Genomic DNA, 14,626 nt, shown 5'->3' on the forward strand with positions numbered 1-14,626 from the left:
ATCCACACAGAACAACGTGTCTGATCCACACAGAATAACAATGTGTCTGATCCACACAGAATAACAATGTGTCTGATCCACACAGAATAACAATGTGTCTGATCCACACAGAATAACAATGTGTCTGATCCACACAGAATAACAATGTGTCTGATCCACACAGAACAACGTGTCTGATCCACACAGAATAACAATGTGTCTGATCCACAGAATAACAATGTGTCTGGTCCACACAGAATAACAATGTGTCTGATCCACACAGAATAACAATGTATCTGATCTACAGAATAACAATGTGTCTGATCCACAGAATAACAATGTGTCTGATCCACAGAATAACAATGTATCTGATCCACACAGAATAACAATGTGTCTGATCCACAGAATAACAATGTGTCTGATCCACACAGAATAACAATGTGTCTGATCCACAGAATAACAATGTGTCTGATCCACACAGAATAACAATGTGTCTGATCCACACAGAATAACAATGTGTCTGATCCACACAGAATAACAATGTGTCTGATCCACACAGAATAACAATGTGTCTGATCCACAGAATAACAATGTGTCTGATCCACACAGAATAACAATGTGTCTGATCCACACAGAATAACAATGTGTCTGATCCACACATAATAACAATGTGTCTAGAATAACAATGTGTCTGATCCACACAGAATAACAATGTGTCTAGAATAACAATGTATCTGATCTACAGAATTACAATGTGTCTGATCCACAGAATAACAATGTGTCTGATCCACACAGAATAACAATGTGTCTGATCCACACAGAATAACAATGTGTCTGATCCACACAGAATAACAATGTGTCTGATCCACAGAATAACAATGTGTCTGATCCACAGAATAACAATGTGTCTGATCCACAGAATAACAATGTGTCTGATCCACACAGAATAACAATGTGTCTGATCCACACAGAATAACAATGTGTCTGATCCACACAGAATAACAATGTGTCTGATCCACACAGAATAACAATGTGTCTGATCCACACAGAATAACAATGTGTCTGATCCACAGAATAACAATGTGTCTGATCCACACAGAATAACAATGTCTCTAGAATAACAATGTGTCTGATCCACACAGAACAACGTGTCTGATCCACACAGAATAACAATGTGTCTGATCCACACAATAACAATGTGGCTGATCCACACAGAATAACAATGTGTCTGATCCACACAGAATAACAATGTGTCTGATCCACACAATAACAATGTGTCTGATCCACACAGAATAACAATGTGTCTGATCCACACAGAATAACAATGTGTCTGATCCACAGAATAACAATGTGTCTGATCCACAGAATAACAATGTGTCTGAACCACAGAATAACAATGTGTCTGATCCACACAGTATAACAATGTGTCTGATCCACACAGAATAACAATGTGTCTGATCCACAGAATAACAATGTGTCTGATCCACACAGAATAACAATGTGTCTGATCCACAGAATAACAATGTGTCTGATCCACAGAATAACAATGTGTCTGATCCACACAGAATAACAATGTGTCTGATCCACACAGAATAACAATGTGTCTGATCCACACAATAACAATGTGTCTGATCCACACAGAATAACAATGTGTCTGATCCACACAGAATAACAATGTGTCTGATCCACACAGAATAACAATGTGTCTGATCCACACAGAATAACAATGTGTCTGATCCACACAGAATAACAATGTGTCTGATCCACACAGAATAACAATGTGTCTGATCCACAGAATAACAATGTGTCTGATCCACAGAATAACAATGTGTCTGATCCACACAGAAAAACAATGTGTCTGATCCACAGAATCAGTTACGCAGGTACTTTCCCGAAACGGACGACACTCGAATCATAACTGACGTAAGTTCTCTAACTCATACATCGAACTGTAGAACCCAGTTCCTACATTTGAACATAAAAATTGTTTTTAATCAAACAAAATTGTTTTACATTTTAATCCTGGGACTCTCAGGATGACAAATCAGATCAAGATTACTGAATGTAAGTACATTATTTAGATTACTGAATGTAAGTACATTATTTAGATTACTGAATGTAAGTACATTATTTAGATTACTGAATGTAAGTACATTATTTACCTTCAGAGGTGAACGCATCCATTACGGTTTCCGTTATAAAAGTGTTTTGTTGTTGTGCACTCTCCTCAAACAATAGCATGGTACTTTTTAACTGTAATAGTTACTGTTAATTGGACACTGCAGTTAGATTAACAAGAATTGAAACTTTCTGCCCATATAAGACATGTCTATGTCCCGGGAAAGTTGGCTGTTGTTTACAACGTCATTATTGTCACGTTAGCAACAACCGAACCGGTTTAGGGACACCCATCCCGTAGAGGTTAATGTAGAAGTGTTTAGCAATGTATTCTGTTCTTATTTACAATAAAAAATCACACACACACACACACACACACACACACACACAGCTAGGGGGTTCACTGAGGTGGTGGCGTTGCCATGCAACCGAGAGTAGGCGGCAGCATATTCAGTCTGCTGAGAGAGGAGGGCTGCAGACAGGCCCAGCTGTGCGTGTACCTACCTGTGAAAAAGGACTGACTTGACGAGTGTCACCACATCACGACTGGCGTTGTACCCGGCACACACGATGGCCACGTGAATGGTCTGAGAGGAGAGAGAGAGAGAGAGAGAGAGAGAGAGAGAGAGAGAGAGAGAGAGAGAGAGAGAACGGAAGAGAGAGATAGCGGGGGAGACAGAGCGAGATCGAGGTAGAGAGAGAGAGAGAGACAGTGGGAGAGAGAGAGAGAGCGGGAGAGAGAGAGAGGGAGAGAGACAGAGAGAGAGAGAGAGAGAGAGCGGGAGAGAAAGAGAGACAGAGATAGCGGGGGAGAGAGAGAGGGAGAGAGAGACAGGGAGAGAGAGATAGAGAGAGAGTGGGAGAGAGAGCAGGAGAGAGAGAGAGAGGGAGAGAGACAGAGAGAGAGAGAGAGAGAGAGAGCGAGATCAAGGGAGAGACAGAGATAGAGAGAGAGAGAGCGATAGAGGGAGAAAGACAGAGAGAGAGATCGAGGGAGAGACAGAGAAAGAGACAGAGAGAGAGAGGTAGAGAGACAGCGGGATCGAGACAGAGAGAGAGAGAGAGACAGAGAGAGAGAGGTAGAGAGACAGAGAGGGATCGAGACAGAGAGAGAGAGAAAGGAAAGAACATTATTTTCCACAAAGTCCAACATGATTTGTACTCTGCTTGTAGCACTAACAGAACCCCCTTATCACATGTCTCTGAACACTAAGCACCATTTAGTTTAGGTAATTATTTCAGAGGGAATAGTGTTTATCCCACATCAAGAATAAATCCCACATTAGAATCCACTATAGTAGCACCAGGGGAAGAATACAGTATGTGAATTTACCAATAACTAGATCAAGCCCAGGGTTATTCATCTACTGCCCTCTAGGGACCAATAAGTCTAGGAAAGTTCAACGTTAGCACCAGGCTAAAGCCATTTATACATGGGGGCGGCAGGGTAGCCATGTGGTTAGAGCGTAAAGTGTGGATAACGAGGGAGGGACAGAGTGAGGAAGTGTGGATAACGAGGGAGGGACAGAGTGAGGAAGTGTGGATAACGAGGGAGGGACAGAGTGAGGAAGTGTGGATAACGAGGGAGGGACAGAGTGAGAAAGTGTGGATAACGAGGGAGGGACAGAGTGAGGAAGTGTGGATAACGAGGGAGGGACAGAGTGAGAAAGTGTGGATAACGAGGCAGGGACAGAGTGAGAAAGTGTGGATTACGAGGGAGGGACAGAGTGAGGAAGTGTGGATAACGAGGCAGGGACAGAGTGAGAAAGTGTGGATAACGAGGGAGGGACAGAGTGAGAAAGTGTGGATAACGAGGCAGGGACAGAGTGAGGAAGTGTGGATAACGAGGGAGGGACAGAGTGAGAAAGTGTGGATAACGAGGCAGGGACAGAGTGAGGAAGTGTGGATAACGAGGGAGGGACAGAGTGAGGAAGTGTGGATAACGAGGGAGGGTCAGAGTGAGGAAGTGTGGATAACGAGGCAGGGACAGAGTGAGGAAGTGTGGATAACGAGGGAGGGACAGAGTGAGGAAGTGTGGATAAAGAGGCAGGGACAGAGTGAGGAAGTGTGGAAACCTTTTTGTCATCATTGTGATGACGCCAGATTGACTTTAGACGCAGTATAACGTTAGCCAGCTAACTGAGATCGAAGGGACAATTTCGCTAGCTAATGACAACACTGCCGTCTCTCTAAAGTACATTTTAAAGAATCACAATGACGGCAAAGTTGTTTCCGATTCATTATATGCCTACATGTGAACATATTTCCAGGCCACTATAGTGTCATTTGTATCAAACAGTCATAATCCCTGTTCATAATGACTGGGCATCAGTCTACCGTTGGGCAATAATATGCTGCGGAGTCTGTAGAACGGTAATAACAACAGTAACGACGCGACCGTGTGACTGAGGACCAACAAACACATCAACAGGGAGTCGAAATGCACAGCACTGCTCCTGTTGTCCTGTTGAGTTGAATTGGAAGATTCATATATTTGGCAACCTTATATGACTCCTAAATGACTCTTATCTGACTCCTAAATGACTCCTATGACTCCTATATGACTCTTAAATGACTCTTAAATGACTCCTAAATGACTCTTAAATGACTCCTAAATGACTCTTATCTGACTCCTATATGAATCCTACTGAAGTCCATTTCAGTCTCTTCTACTGATGTAAAAGAAGAGTTTCTACAGCCTGTTCCAGCATCTCTTCTCTCTTCTCAAATCCTTTCTTCTGTCTCTCCTCTCTTCTCAAATAATTTATTCTCTAAATGCCTGTAGTAGGGTATCACCCAATCAGAGGGTTGTTGGAAAGCTGGGAGAAGGAGTGACTCAGACAGGGTCCTCGTAGTCTCATCTCATCTCTCAAATAAATAAAAAAATCTCTGGTCCTTCTCTACAAACGCTCACTGCTAGTTCATTATCTATGGTCTTCTCTAGAAACACACACTGTTAGCACATTATCTATGGTCTTCACTACAAACACACACTGTTAGCCTGTTAGCACATTATCTATGGCCTTCTCTAGAAACGCTCACTGTTAGCACATTATCTATAATCTTCACTACAAACACACACTGTTAGCCTGTTAGCACATTATCTATGGTCTTCTCTAGAAACACACACTGTTAGCCTGTTAGCACATTATCTATGGTCTTCACTACAAACACACACTGTTAGCCTGTTAGCACATTATCTATGGTCTTCACTACAAACACACACTGTTAGCCTGTTAGCACATTATCCATGGCCTTCTCTAGAAACGCTCACTGTTAGCCTGTTAGCACATTATCTATGGTCTTCACTACAAACACACACTGTTAGCCTGTTAGCACATTATCTATGGCCTTCTCTAGAAATGCTCACTGTTAGCCTGTTAGCACATTATCTATGGTCTTCACTACAAACACACACTGTTAGCCTGTCAGCACATTATCTATGGCCTTCTCTAGAAACGCTCACTGTTAGCCTGTTAGCACATTATCTATGGTCTTCACTACAAACACACACTGTTAGCCTGTTAGCACATTATCTATGGTCTTCTCTAGAAACACACACTGTTAGCCTGTTAGCACATTATCTATGGTCTTCACTACAAACACACACTGTTAGCCTGTTAGCACATTATCTATGGTCTTCACTACAAACACACACTGTTAGCCTGTTAGCACATTATCCATGGCCTTCTCTAGAAACGCTCACTGTTAGCCTGTTAGCACATTATCTATGGTCTTCACTACAAACACACACTGTTAGCCTGTTAGCACATTATCTATGGCCTTCTCTAGAAATGCTCACTGTTAGCCTGTTAGCACATTATCTATGGTCTTCACTACAAACACACACTGTTAGCCTGTTAGCACATTATCTATGGCCTTCTCTAGAAACGCTCACTGTTAGCCTGTTAGCACATTATCTATGGTCTTCACTACAAACACACACTGTTAGCCTGTTAGCACATTATCTATGGCCTTCTCTAGAAACGCTCACTGTTAGCCTGTTAGCACATTATCTATGGTCTTCACTACAAACACACACTGTTAGCCTGTTAGCACATTATCTATGGCCTTCTCTAGAAACGCTCACTGTTAGCCTGTTAGCACATTATCTATGGTCTTCTCTAGAAACACACACTGTTAGCCTGTTAGCACATTATCTATGGCCTTCTCTAGAAACGCTCACTGTTAGCCTGTTAGCACATTATCTATGGTCTTCTCTAGAAACACACACTGTTAGCCTGTTAGCACATTATCTATGGTCTTCACTACAAACACACACTGTTAGCCTGTTAGCACATTATCTATGGTCTTCTCTACAAACACAGACAGTGATCACAGACAGTAGAGATGGGCCAATAAGGACTGCTCAAAGCATAGTGTAGCTGGTAATACCCATCATGCCCTTTGTCAGAGCCTTGATAGTGATGAAAGTGTCTGAAATTGGTATAATGTATAGACACAACAGAGGGCATATTGAAGAGATTTACTGTAACATCACAGCACTAACATCACAGCACGAAGACCCTCCAACAAACCTGCTGTTGGAATGACCTCTGACAGAGAGACACTTAATGAGCCATAATATCATAACATTCAATACGTCCAGGCTTTAATATGACCGGATCTTCAAAATGACAGGGCTTTAATACAACCAGACCTTCAATATGACCAGGCTTCAATATGACCAGGCTTTAATACGACCAGGCTTTCAATATGACCAGGCTTTCAATATGACCAGGCTTTAATATGACCGGATCTTCAAAATGACCAGGCTTTAATATGACCGGATCTTCAAAATGACCAGGCTTTAATACAACCAGACCTTTAATATGACCAGGCTTTAATATGACCAGGCTTTAATACGACCAGGCTTTAATACGACCAGGCTTTAATATGACCAGGCTTTAATACAACCAGACCTTCAATATGACCAGGCTTTAATACAACCAGACCTTCAATATGACCAGGCTTTAATATGACCAGGCTTTAATACGACCAGGCTTTAATACGACCAGGCTTTAATACGACCAGACCTTCAATATGACCAGGCTTTAATACAACCAGACCTTCAATATGACCAGGCTTTAATATGACCAGGCTTTAATACGACCAGGCTTTAATACAACCAGAACTTCCATATGACCAGGCTTTCAATATGACCAGGCTTTCAATATGACCAGGCTTTCAATATGACCAGGCTTTAATATGACAAGGCTTTAATATGACAAGGCTTTAATACGACCAGGCTTTAATACGACCAGGCTTTAATACGACCAGACCTTCAATATGACCAGGCTTTAATATGACCAGAACTTCACTATGACCAGGCTTTAATATGACCAGGCTTTAATATGACCAGGCTTTAATACGACCAGGCTTTAATACGACCAGGCTTTAATATGACCAAACCTTCAATATGACCAGGCTTTAATATGACCAGAACTTCAATATGACCAGGCTTTAATATGTCCAGGCCTTAATACGACCAGGCTTTAATACAACCAGAACTTCAATATGACCAGGCTTTAATATGACCAGGCTTTAATATGACAAGACCTTTAATATGACCAGGCTTTAATATGACAAGACCTTTTTTTTATTTATTTTTTATTTCACCTTTATTTAACCAGGTAGGCAAGTTGAGAACAAATTCTCATTTACAACTGCGACCTGACCAAGATAAAGCAAAGCAGTTCGACAACATACAACAACACAGAGTTACACATGGAGTAAAACAAACATACAGTCAATAATACAGTAGAAAAATAAGTCTATATACAATGTGAGCAAATGAGGTGAGATAAGGGAGGTAAAGGCAAAAAAGGCCACGGTGGCGAAGTAAATAAAGTATAGCAAGTAAAACACTGGAATGGTAGATTTGTAGTGGAAGAAAGAGCAAAGTAGAAATAGAAATAATGGGGTGCAAAGGAGCAAAATAAATACAGTAGGGGAAGAGGTAGTTGTTTGGGCTAAATTATAGATGGGCTATGTACAGGTGCAGTGATCTGTGAGCTGCTCTGACAGCTGGTGCTTAAAGCTAGTGAGGGAGATAAGTGTTTCCAGTTTCAGAGATTTTTGGCAGCATGAGTGAAGGATGCTTTGTTGCGAAATAGGAAGCCAATTCCAGATTTAACTTTGGATTGGAGATGTTTGATGTGAGTCTGGAAGGAGAGCTTACAGTCTAACCAGACACCTAGGTATTTGTAGTTGTTCACATATTCTAAGTCAGAACCGTCCAGAGTAGTGATGCTGGACGGGCGGGCAGGTGCGGGCAGCGATCGGTTGAAGAGCATGCATTTAGTTTTACTTGTATTTAAGAGCAGTTGGAGGCCACGGAAGGACAGTTGTATGGCATTGAAGCTCATCTGGAGGGTTGTTAACACAGTGTCCAAAGAAGGGCCAGAAGTATACAGAATGGTGTCGTCTGCGTAGAGGTGGATCAGAGACTCACCAGCAGCAAGAGCGACATCATTGATGTATACAGAGAAAAGAGTTGGCCCAAGAATTGAACCCTGTGGCACCCCCATAGAGACTACCAGAGGCCCGGACAACAGGCCATCCGATTTGACACATTGAACTCTATCAGAGAAGTAGTTGGTGAACCAGGCGAGGCAATCATTTGAGAAACCAAGGCCATTGAGTCTGCCGATGAGGATGTGGTGATTGACAGAGTCGAAAGCCTTGGCCAGGTCAATGAATACGGCAGCACAGTAATGTCTCTTATCGATGGAGGTTAAGATATCGTTTAGGACCTTGAGCGTGGCTGAGGTGCACCCATGACCAGCTCTGAAACCAGATTGCGTAGCGGAGAAGGTGCAGTGGGATTCGAAATGGTCGGTAATCTGTTTGTTGACTTGGCTTTCGAAGACCTTAGAAAGGCAGGGTAGGATGGATATAGGTCTGTAGCAGTCTGGGTCAAGAGTATCCCCTCCTTTGAAGAGGGGGATGACAGCAGCAGCTTTCCAATCTTTGGAATTCTCAGACGACACGAAAGAGAGGTTGAACAGGCTAGTAATAGGGGTTGCAACAATTTCGGCAGATGATTTTAGAAAGAAAGGGTCCAGATTGTCTAGCCCGGCTGATTTGTAGGGGTCCAGATTTTGCAGCTCTTTCAGAACATCAGCTGACTGGATTTGGGAAAAGGAGAAATGGGAAAGGCTTGGGGAAGGCTTCAATATGACCAGGCTTTAAAACGACCAGGCTTTAATACAACCAGACCTTCAATACGACCAGATCTTTAATATGACCAGGCTTTAATACGACCAGGCTTTAATATGACCAGGCTTTAATACGACCAGACCTTCAATACGACCAGATCTTTAATATGACCAGGCTTTAATACGACCAGGCTTTAATATGACCAGGCTTTAATACGACCAGACCTTCAATACGACCAGATCTTTAATATGACCAGGCTTTAATACGACCAGGCTTTAATATGACCAGGCTTTAATACAACCAGACCTTCAATATGACCAGGCTTTAATACGTCCAGGCTTTAATACGACCAGGCTTTAATACGACCAGGCTTTAATATGACCAGGCTGTAATACAACCAGGCTTTAATACGACCAGGCTTTAATATGACCAGGCTTTAATACGACCAGATCTTTAATACGACCAGATCTTTAATATGACCAGGCTTTAATACGACCAGGCTTTAATACGACCAGGCTTTAATATGACCAGGCTTTAATACGACCAGACCTTCAATATGACCAGGCTTTAATATGACCAGGCTTTAATACGACCAGGCTTTAATACGACCAGATCTTTAATATGACCAGGCTTTAATACGACCAGGCTTTAATACGACCAGGCTTTAATATGACCAGGCTGTTATACAACCAGGCTGTTGCTCAGGCCCTGAAGCCAGGATATGCATATAATTTATACCATTGGAAAGAAAACATTTTGGCGTTTGTAGAAATGTTAAAATAATGCAGGAGAATATAACACAATAGATATGGTAGGAGATAATCCAAAGAAAAGCCAACCAGAATTTTTTTGAGAGACCATGCTCTTACAATGGAAGGTATAAGGGCATACTGGAAATTAGCTCCCTGGGTGCAATTCCTATGGCTTCCACAGGGTGTCAGCAGCAGTCTATGTTTAAGGTTTCAGGCTTGTAACTTCAAAAACGAAGAAGAAATAACAGTTTTAGTAAAGGTGGACACAGTCTTGGAAATTCGTGTTTGCGAGCGCCATGAAGAAAGGACGCACCTGCTAAAATCGGTTTCCTTTTGAACATACTACTTTCCGGGAATAAATATTATAGTTTGATTACATTTTCGGGTATCTGAGGAGTAAATAGAAATGTATTTTGACTTGTTGAAACAAAGTTTAGGGGTAGATTTTCGGATTCCTTTCTCTGCGCGTTGAACGAGTAGATTACTCAAATCGATGGCGCCAACTAAACTGACTTTTTGGGATATTTTAATTTTTTTATTTCACCTTTATTTAACCAGGTAGGCTAGTTGAGAACAAATTCTAATTTACAACTGCGACCTGGCCAAGATAAAGCAAAGCAGCAGAGAGAACAGTCTATGACTTGGGTGACTGAAGTCTTTGACAATTTTTCCAAGACTGACTGACCAGTATGAAAATGTATGCACCCCTTACTATAAGTTGGCTCTGGTAAATTACTAAATAAAAATACAAAAGTAGATTACTTTATATATCAAATAGAAAATAGAAAAGGTGTGTTAGATGTTTGGATGACCTTAGGTATAGGCATAAAGCGAATGGACTACATGCAGTGCTGAAGGTTACATTACTGGCTGGTAGAGAATCAATACCCATGTGCACAGTACTGTCAGGATCAACTGTAGGAGAGACAAACCCACATTAATACTCTGTTGCCCACTGCAACCACAGTACTGTCAGGATCAACTGTAGGAGAGGCAAACCCACTAAACAGACCGTCTTATCTTACCTTATTACCTCCTAGTGTAACTCACCTCACACTTCTCTACCAGTCTTATCTTACCTTATTACCTCCTAGTGTAACTCACCTCACACTACTCTACCAGTCTTATCTTACCTTATTACCTCCTAGTGTAACTCACCTCACACTTCTCTACCAGTCTTATCTTACCTTATTACCTCCTAGTGTAACTCACCTCACACTAATCTACCAGTCTTATCTTACCTTATTACCTCCTAGTGTAACTCACCTCACACTAATCTACCAGTCTTATCTTACCTTATTACCTCCTAGTGTAACTCACCTCACACTAATCTACCAGTCTTATCTTACCTTATTACCTCCTAGTGTAACTCACCTCACACTTCTCTACCAGTCTTATCTTACCTTATTACCTCCTAGTGTAACTCACCTCACACTAATCTACCAGTCTTATCTTACCTTATTACCTCCTAGTGTAACTCACCTCACACTAATCTACCAGTCTTATCTTACCTTATTACCTCCTAGTGTAACTCACCTCACACTAATCTACCAGTCTTATCTTACCTTATTACCTCCTAGTGTAACTCACCTCACACTAATCTACCAGTCTTATCTTACCTTATTACCTCCTAGTGTAACTCACCTCACACTAATCTACCAGTCTTATCTTACCTTATTACCTCCTAGTGTAACTCACCTCACACTAATCTACCAGTCTTATCTTACCTTATTACCTCCTAGTGTAACTCACCTCACACTAATCTACCAGTCTTATCTTACCTTATTACCTCCTAGTGTAACTCACCTCACACTAATCTACCAGTCTTATCTTACCTTATTACCTCCTAGTGTAACTCACCTCACACTAATCTACCAGTCTTATCTTACCTTATTACCTCCTAGTGTAACTCACCTCACACTAATCTACCAGTCTTATCTTACCTTATTACCTCCTAGTGTAACTCACCTCACACTAATCTACCAGTCTTATCTTACCTTATTACCTCCTAGTGTAACTCACCTCACACTAATCTACCAGTCTTATCTTACCTTATTACCTCCTAGTGTAACTCACCTCACACTAATCTACCAGTCTTATCTTACCTTATTACCTCCTAGTGTAACTCACCTCACACTAATCTACCAGTCTTATCTTACCTTATTACCTCCTAGTGTAACTCACCTCACACTAATCTACCAGTCTTATCTTACCTTATTACCTCCTAGTGTAACTCACCTCACACTAATCTACCAGTCTTATCTTACCTTATTACCTCCTAGTGTAACTCACCTCACACTAATCTACCAGTCTTATCTTACCTTATTACCTCCTAGTGTAACTCACCTCACACTAATCTACCAGTCTTATCTTACCTTATTACCTCCTAGTGTAACTCACCTCACACTAATCTACCAGTCTTATCTTACCTTATTACCTCCTAGTGTAACTCACCTCACACTAATCTACCAGTCTTATCTTACCTTATTACCTCCTAGTGTAACTCACCTCACACTAATCTACCAGTCTTATCTTACCTTATTACCTCCTAGTGTAACTCACCTCACACTAATCTACCAGTCTTATCTTACCTTATTACCTCCTAGTGTAACTCACCTCACACTTGTCTACCGCTGGCTGCTGCACACAGTCTGACCTGTTGCCCGAGGAGCCAGCTTTAAGCCCCGCCTCGTTGTCCCCTGTTCCCTCCTCCGAGTGAGTCTTGCTCTGGTTGCCGCGGTGATTGGCGTGATGCGGAGCAGGGCCAGCAGGGCTCCGGGGGGGTCGGCTGAGTTCACGGCGGAGAAGCTGGTTCTCCTCTTCGACCTCACGGACCCTCAGCTCCAACGCCTCCCTAGACACACCCCCTCCCAAGGCCCCGCCCCTGGCCGTCAACGTGGACAACTGAGGCAACAGGGGTGACAGGGGGAGGGGCTTCACTGTAGACGGGGAGGAGACAGAGAAACAGGAAGTTGATTAGAACTAATAGTGCCACATTCATTAAGATAACTGAGGGCCACGTTAAATCAGCTCACTGGCCATGTTGCGGCTCGTAGGCCACGAGTTTAAGACCACTGCAATAAGCCATTCACCTGGTACCAGATCTGTATGTGTTCAAGCCAACTGATCGTCAGCTGGCTAAAGCTCAGGCAGAATTGATACAAGCCTAACAGCAGGATATCATCACTACAGGGTATAGACTCAGCAGGATTCTCAACTTAAACTCAACTCTTAACTCGGCACAACTTCTCTCTGTGAATCAATACGAATCACTGACATTGCTGGATGTGATATGAGGAAAGATGAAACCAGAGCACTATGACTGCAGAAGAAGCACTTCAGACAAGGAGTAATGTCAGTGATTAGTGATTAGTATATATATATATATATATATATATATATATATCAGCCTAGCATCAGTGGTTAGTATATATATCAGCCTAGCATCAGTGATTAGTATATATATCAGCCTAGCATCAGTGGTTAGTATATCTATCAGCCTAGCATCAGTGGTTAGTATATATATCAGCCTAGCATCAGTGTTTAGTATATATATCAGCCTAGCATCAGTGATTAGTGATTAGTATATATATCAGCCTAGCATCAGTGTTTAGTATATATATCAGCCTAGCATCAGTGATTAGTATATATATCAGCCTAGCATCAGTGATTAGTATATATATCAGCCTAGCATCAGTGGTTAGTATATATATCAGCCTAGCATCAGTGGTTAGTATATATATCAGCCTAGCATCAGTGATTAGTATATATATCAGCCTAGCATCAGTGATTAGTATATATATCAGCCTAGCATCAGTGATTAGTATATCAGCCTAGCATCAGTGATTAGTATATATATCAGCCTAGCATCAGTGATGTTTCATGTCACTGTACTAAGAGGAGATGTTAAAGCTTTCACAACAGCAGCAGCAGTGGGGCTGAATGTCAAAAGACCTAATGGAGGCTGAAGTTTCAAATTAGCAGTCAGGTCCAAGTGATGCATCTCCAGCCTTCGAGCACACAGATACCGTTCAATCAATATCCTGGATACTGAGAGGAGAGCCGCAGGCTATAGCTACGCGCACCAGGCTCAAATTTCAGCTCGTATCAATTTCTCCTTCTTCTCTTTTTCCCCCATATGTCCTCAGACATGAGAGAATACAGTGAATGAAAAAAGTATTTGATCCCTTGCTGATTTTGTACGTTTGCCCACTGACAAAGAAATGATCAGTCTATCATTTTAATGGTAGGTTTATTTGAACAGTGAGAGACAGAATAACAACAAAAAAATCCAGAAAAACATGTCAAAAATGTTATAAAATGATTTGCATTTTAATGAGGGAAATAAGTATTTGACCCCTCTGCAAAACATGACTTAGTACTTGGTGGCAAAACCCTTGTTGGCAATCACAGAGGTTAGACGTTTCTTCTAGTTTTGTTGCCTTGGCCGTGTGTTTTGGGTCATTGTCATGCTGGAATATCCATCCACGACCCATTTTCAATGCCCTGGCTGAGGGAAGGAGGTTCTCACCCAAGATTTGACGGAACATGGCCACGTCCATTGTCCCTTTGATGTGGTGAAGTTGTCCTGTCCCCTTAGCAGAAAAACACCCCCA

At 41.8% G+C, this 14,626-nt stretch overlaps 1 pseudogene; it reads right to left on the reverse strand.

The window, feature by feature from the left end:
• Nucleotides 1-14,626, reverse strand: part of LOC106592467 (LARGE xylosyl- and glucuronyltransferase 1-like) — a 182,305-nt pseudogene that overhangs the window by 104,252 nt on the left and 63,427 nt on the right.

This window comes from Salmo salar, chromosome ssa17 (assembly GCF_905237065.1).
Source record: "Salmo salar chromosome ssa17, Ssal_v3.1, whole genome shotgun sequence".
Lineage (NCBI taxonomy): Eukaryota > Metazoa > Chordata > Actinopteri > Salmoniformes > Salmonidae > Salmo > Salmo salar.